The sequence below is a fragment of the Macaca nemestrina genome, chromosome 1 (assembly GCF_043159975.1).
Source record: "Macaca nemestrina isolate mMacNem1 chromosome 1, mMacNem.hap1, whole genome shotgun sequence".
In the NCBI taxonomy this organism is placed as follows: Eukaryota; Metazoa; Chordata; class Mammalia; order Primates; family Cercopithecidae; genus Macaca; species Macaca nemestrina.
The window spans coordinates 227,390,159-227,397,444 of NC_092125.1; the positions used below are offsets into that span (position 1 = coordinate 227,390,159).

Consider the following 7,286-nt stretch of genomic DNA (forward strand, 5'->3'; position numbering starts at 1 on the left):
AACAAAATAAAAAAATCAATTCACTTGCACAGATTACAAGTGGAAATTCCCAGAGGGATGAGTAGATTTTGGAAGAGAAAAAGAGATTATATTTTATGAGAAGAGATACAATAACCATTCTCTTCCCATAAAACAAGTGATGGAAGATTGTCTCTGCTTCATAGATATACACCGCACATTTTCGGGACAATACTAACAGGAAATCAATAGGATCTTTTATATGTGAAAAGACATTATCTCTCTAGACTCCCAGCACGGCTAATCAGGCTACAGAAGATCTTCACGAAAACTTGCCACTGGCCATTAATCTCAGTCCTGGGACAGTAAGTAGCCTGCAAATCCAGATCTTTGCTTATTTTTAAATTATCCTTATTATTTATTTATTTTTTTATGGGGGAGATAATCGTGTTCAAAGCGTCACCCTCCATTAGAGCCACAGAGCCTCTAGATGACACTCCGTGACAAGTGGCTCCACGGCAGACCAGATGCTCCGGAGAGCCCCTCCTGTCCACGTCCACACTGGGTGATGGCCATGTCATTAGCCACTAGAAGCTTTATCTGGGTATAATTTGATAGCTATGACAGGCTCAGTGGGATTTATGGGATCTCCTGGTTTTTGCCTTTATTGATCTGAAATAGAACCAAAGTTAATATTAGCAAAAAACACTTTGTGCTGGGGTCATTTACCCATGAAAGGCTTTGATGACTGGTGGCTTTGAACATTTAGTATACAAGTGTTCTTGGCCAGCTCCAGGTCATGAGTCTAATGATGGCCAACAGACTACATATTCTGGCCCTCCCTCGGGAGTGTCTAACCACTGTCCTGGTAAGACCCTTTCTTTTTCCAAGAAACCTTAATCATCACAGGGTATAGAGCCCATTAGTATCAAGTTTGGATTTAGCACTGGCTCTGCCCTGGCATTAGTTTGCTCTGGCTGCCCTAACCAAGTACCAAAGTCTGGGTGGCTTAAAACAACAGAAATCTCAGTGGGGCAAAGTGGTTCATGCCTGTAATCCCAGCACTTTGGGAGGCCAAGGTGGGAGGATCACTTGAGGCCAGGATCACTTGAGTCTGGGCAACATAGTGAAACCCCCATCTCCAAGAAAAATACAAAACACACACACACAGACACAAATTACAGGCATAGTGGTATGTGCCTGTAGTCCCTGCTACTTGGGAGGCTGAGGTGGGAGCATTGCTTGAGCCCAGGAGGTCAAGGCTGCAGTGAGCCAGGATCATGCCACTCTATCCAGCCTGGGTGACAGAGACTGTCTCTAATAAATATACATATATATATATATATATGCACACACACACACATATATATATATATCTCTTCTCTCATTGTTCTGGAGGCTTGAAATCTAAACCCAGGCATCCCCAAGGCCATGCTTTCCTTGGTGGCTGTAAGGGAGGATCCTTCCTTGTCTTTGCAGCTTGCAGAGGTTGCCTTGACATCCCTCAACTTGAAGACGCATCATCATGCCCAAAAGGTGGCTGTATCCTCCCCGTGTCTTCACATCATCTTCCCTCTGTGTGCACCCGTGTCCAAACTTCCCCTTCTTTAAAAGGACACCAAGGCCGGGCACGGTGGCTCACGCCTGTAATCCCAGCACTTTGGGAGGCCGAGGCAGGCGCATCACAAGGTCAAGAGATTGAGACCATTCTGGCCAACATGGTGAAACCACATGTCTACTAAAAACACAAAAATTAGCTGGGTGTGGTGACGGGTGCCTGTAGTCCCAGTCACTCGGGAGGCAGAGGCAGGAGAATCGCTTGAACCCAGGAGGTAGAGGTTGCAGTGAGCCGAGATGACGCCACTGCACTGCAGCCTCGCCACAGAGCAAGACTCCATCTCAAAAAAAAAAAAAAAAAAAAAAAAAAGACACCAGTCATATTGGATTAGGACCCACCCTAATGATTTCTTTCTTTTTTTTTTTTTTTTTTTTTGAGACAAAGTTTCACTCTTGCTGCCCAGGCTAGAGTGCAGTGGTGTAATCTTGGCTCACTGCAACCTCTACCTCCCAGGTTTAACTGGTTCTCCTGCCTCAGCCTCCCAAGTAGCTGGGACTACAGGCATGAGCCACTGTGCCCAGCCTAACGATTTCAATTAAATTACTTCAAAGGCTCTATCTCCAAATACAGACACATTCTGAGGTCCTGGGCATAGGACTTGCCTTCAACATATGAACTGGGGGGGGACCCAATTCAACCCAAAACAGCCCTCAAAAGACTTCCCTTTTAATAAATGCAGACTAGATCATTCCTAACACCATCAGCGTAGATCAGGGGTTCTCAGCCTCGGCACAGTTGACATCTGTCCAGATAATTGTTTGTTATGGGAAGCTTTCCAGAACATGACATAGGGTATTTATTAATAGCAGGATCTCAGGCCTCTACCCGCTAGATGCCAGTCACACCTCTCCCCTCCCTTGTAAGAACGAAAAATGTCCCCATTTATTCATTTATTGCCAAATGTCCCCTGCAAGGGGAAGAGCGCCCCCAGTGGAGAGCCACTGAATTAAGTGAAACGTAGGCCGACCTTAGAGAAGCATCGCAAGGGGACTGAGCACAGATGAAGAGGTTCGACCGCTCACACAGCAGGCAGTGAATCTTCCCTAAAAGCGGCGGATCCTGAGGAACCACCTAAATGTCCAGATTCCTTCATGAATTTCAAGAGTAGTTATTGTGCCGGGTGCGGTGGCTCACGACTGTAATCCCAGCACTTTGGGAGGCCGAGGCGGGCGAATCACGAGGTCAGGAGGTCGAGACCATCCTGGCTAACACAGTGAAACCCCATCTCTACTAAAAACTTCAAAAAATTAGCCGGGCGTGGTGGCGGGCGCCTGTAGTTCCAGCTACTCGGGAGGCTGAGGCAGGAGAATGGCGTGAACCCGGGAGGCGGAGCTTGCAGTGAACCGAGATCGCGCCACTGTACTCCAGCCTGGGCGACAGAGCGAGACTCCGTCTCAGGAAAAAAAAAAAAAAAGAGTAGTTATTGTGTGCCAAGTGTACATCAGGCGCTGATCTGGGCACTGGAGGAAAAAAGAGAACAAGACATTTTATTTTTATTTATTTTTTTTGGTTTATTTATTTATTTATATTTTTGAGATGGAGTCTCACTCTGTCACCCAGGCTGGTGTGCAGTGACACAATCTCGGCTCACTACAACCTCTGCCTCCCAGGTTCAAGCAATTCTCCTGCTTCAGCCACCTGAGTAGCTGGGATTACAGGCGCCCGCCACCATGCCCGGCTCATTTCGTATTTTTAGTAGAGATGGGATTTCGCCATGTTGTCCAGGCTGGTCTTGAACTCCTGACCTCAGGTGATCCACCTGCCTCGGCCTCCCAAAGTGCTAGGATTACAGGTGTGAGCCACCATGCCTGGCTGAGAACAAGACATTTTAAAACCCCTGCCTTAAATATCATGCATTTGAGTGGAGAAGACTGAAAATAAATAAGATAAATAAAATATGTAGAATGCTGGATCGTCATATGTGTGAATGTGGGGGAAAAAAAAAAAAAAGGAAGCCAGGAGGATAAGAAGTGCTGGGAGGATAATACTGAGATTTGTGTGTGTGTGTGTGTGTTAGATGGAGTCTTGCTCTGTTGCCCAGGTTGGAGTGCAGTGACACAACCTTGGCTCACTGCAACCTCTGCCTCCCAGGTTCAAGCGATTCTCATGCCTCAGCCTCCGAGTAGCTGTGATTACAGGTGTGCACCACCATGCCCAGCTAATTTTTGTATTTTTAGGAGCAATAGGGTTTCGCCATGTTGGCCAGGCTGGTCTCAAACTCCTGAGCTCAAGCAATCTGCCTGCCTTGGCCTCCCAAAGTGCTGGGATTACAGGTGTGAACCACCACGCCCAGCCTGGGATGCTGAGATTTTCCAGGGTGGCCTGGGCAGGGCTCACTGAGATATGGGGACAGGCTGAGAATGGGGGAGTGGGCACTGAATCATGTGGATTCAGGAAGAGCATCGTAGCGGGAGGGAATAGCCAGGGCAAAGGCCCTGAGGCAGGAGCATCCCTGGGGAGTCTGAGGAACGGAAGGAGGCCTGTGGGGCTGAGGCAGCGTCGACAACAGGGAGAGGGTGGCTGATAGAATCAGTGAGGGAGGGGCGGGAGACAGATGATGGAGGGCTTTCGGGTCATGGCAGAGACAGGCTGGGACCCCGAGAGTTATGAGGAGCCAGTGGAGCTCCTATGTGTGTGGGGGTGGGGGTGCGGGAGGTGGGCAGTAAATCATCCAACATTTAGCAGGATTCCTCTAACAAGGGGCTGAAGAAGTGCCAGGGCAGAAGTCCAGCTATGTGACTATTACTACATCCAAGAGAGAAACAGGGATCCACGGACTAGCGCGGTGGGTGGCGTGAGGTGCGGGGAGATCCTAGATGGATGTGTTTGACGGCAGTGCCAACAAGATTCGCTGATGTGCCAGGCATGGGCTCTGAGACAGCGGGAAGGTCTCTGGCTTCAGCAAATGGAAGACAGAGCCGCGATTAATTGAAACGAGGAGTCAGCAGAAGCAGCAGGTTTGGAAGGAATATCAGAATGTTTGCTATTTGTTTTCATTGGGGTAAAACAGACATAACATAAAATGTACTAGTTTAGCCACTGTGAAGGGTGCAGTTCTGTGGCCATAGTACATTCACATTGTTGTGCAGCCGTCATCACCACCCATCTCCAGAACCAGGGCATGAAGCCAGGGCACTTCGACACTGAGTTCCATAGTGGAGCTGGGTTCAAGTTGGCCTAAAGATAGCGTTACAGCTGGCTGGGCGCAGTGGCTCATGCCTGTAATCCCAGCACTTTGGGGGGCCGAGGCGGGTGGATCACCTGAGGTCAGGAGTTCAAGACCAGCCTGGCCAACATGGTGAAACCCCGTCTCTACAAAAATACAAATATTAGCCGGACCTGGTGTCGGGCGCCTGTAGTCCCAGCTACTTGAGAGGCTGAGGCGGAAGAATCAGTTCAACTCAAGAGAGGGAGGTTGCAGTGAGCCAAGATCGCGCCACTGTGCTCCCAAGACTCCATCTAAAAAAATAAAAATAAATAAAATAAAATAAAGATAGGGTTATCAGATGTCCCTCTTCTCCAGGGACAGACCAGATTCTAGCCATTGCCCTATAATTGATAGTGGCTCTTCTCAGTCTGAAAAGTGTTCTAGTCTGGGTGATAATATGGCCACCCCACTTAGGACTTTGAAGTAAGAACTCCCAGGCAGCATCTCTTGTAAAGTAAAGATGCAGAGTTTCAGGATTCAGAACCTCCACCTGGGTTCCTCCACCAGGGGCACATCTCAGTTACTTGGACCCAGTTCAAGGCTTGGTGAAGGCCTGTTTTTGCCAGTGACTAAACAACCTTGGGAAAGTCCGTGCACATCGGCCGCTGTCCTTGGTTCTGGCAGGAAGCAAATGTAAACTCCTGGTCGTGAGGGCAACCGCATAGCCTTGGGTCTCCTTTCCTGCTCCACTCACTGGTTCTGACGCACTAAACAAATGATAAGCCTAGATTGCTAGTCTTTGGCTGTGATATCTCCTGCTAGAATTTCCATCTCTCCCACAGCCTACCCTGTGGGACCATCTGCTTCTTTACAGCAAATCTCACCTCACCTGTTGACATTTACATGCACATGCCAAAACTAAGAGAAAGCCTGAAGAATGTGGGACATGAGGAGCTGGGATGTCCCTGGGTCACTCCACGCTTCGTGAGTCAGGCAGGCTGGAATGTGGTTGACAATCAGGGAGTTATAGATACACATTCCAAAGTCCCCAGTGACATGTTCAGAATGAACGTAACTCCATGACAGGCAAAAACAACAGCCCTTGTTTAATTCTGAAGTTTACATGCACATTGGCACTGTTCTATCCAACCTTTTGTTTCCATGGAAACCATTTATGATACCACAAAAAGAGGATTCTGACCAAAGGAAGGAAGGAATAGCAGCAATGGAAACTAGCTTTCAGATGAGCTTCAGGTAGAGGGACAGACATGGAAAACAAAACAAAACAAAACAAGGAGTCTGATATGGTTTGGATTTGTGGCCCTGCCAAAATCTCATGTCAAATTATAATCCTCAGTGTTGGAAGAGGGGCCTGGCAGGAGGTGATTGGATCATGGGGGCAAACTTCCCCTTGCTATTCTCATGATAGTGAGTGAGTTCTCGTGAGATCTGGTTGTTTGAAAGTGTGCAGCACCTCCCGCTTCGCTCTCTCTTCCTCCTGCTACAGCCACATGGGATGTGTGTGTTTCCCCTCCGCCTTCTACCGTGATTGTAAGTTTCCTGAGGCCTCCCAACCACACTTCCTGTACAGTCTGTGGAACCGTGAGCCAATTTAACCTCTTTCTTTATAAATGACCCAGGCTCAGGTAGTTCTTTACAGCAATGCAAGAACAGACGAGGATAGGCACAGTGGCTCGTGCCTGTAATCACAGCACTTTGGGAGGCCGAGGTGGGCGGATCACGAGGTAAGGAGTTCGAGACCTGTCTCTACTAAAAATGCAAAAATTAGCCAGGCATGGTGGCACATGTCTGTAGTCCCAGCTACTTGGGAGGCCAAGGCAGGAGAATTGCTTGAACCTGGGAGGTGGAGGTTGCAATGAGGCAAGACTGCATCATTGCACTCCAGCCTGGGTGACAGGGCGAGAATCCATCTCAAAAAAAAAAAAAAAAAAAAAGAACAGACAAATACAGAGCCATGCCCAGAACTATTGTTAGGGAGAATGACTCTCTCAGAATGCCCTAAGATGGATGTTTGTGGCCCAGGCACAGCCCACTCCTCCCAGAGTTGATTCTGATGATCTGGCTGGCTGAGTAACACTTCCAAAAACTGCTTTACCCTTATGTTTTGTTTTCTTTTCTTTTCTCAAGAAAAAAAGTGTTGTTCAACCAAGGGGAAAGCACTCTCTGCTGTAACCCAAGCATGCAGAGGCATGGGGTGGAGGAGCAGAAGTCATCCAGAGTATCAGTTTCCTGAGCCTGCTGTAATAAACTTGGGAGCTTAAAACAACAGAAGTTTATTTTCTTACAGCTCTGGAGGTCCGAAGTCCAAAATCTGGGTGTCAGCAGATCCACACTCCCTTTGAAGACTCTAGGACAGACTCCTTCCTTGCTTCTTCTGGTATTGGTGACTTGCTGGCCTGTGGTTGCTTCACTCCAATCTCTGCCTCTGTCTTCTCATGGCAATCTCCCCTGTGTCTGTGTCTCAAATTTCCCTCTACCTTTTTCTCAAAAGGACACCTGTCAGTGGAGCTACAGTCCATCCTCAATCCAGGATTATCTCAA

At 48.1% G+C, this 7,286-nt stretch overlaps 1 long non-coding RNA gene across 1 annotated transcript; it reads right to left on the minus strand.

Annotated features, from left to right (window-relative positions):
* Positions 1–328: 328 nt before the first annotated feature.
* On the minus strand, positions 329–5,815 carry LOC105479460 (uncharacterized). The gene is made up of 2 exons (XR_985909.2): positions 5,614–5,815; positions 329–630 (listed from the first exon to the last, which is right to left on the minus strand). It is a non-coding gene; the product is annotated as an uncharacterized lncRNA (long non-coding RNA).
* Between the last annotated feature and the right edge of the window lie 1,471 nt (positions 5,816–7,286).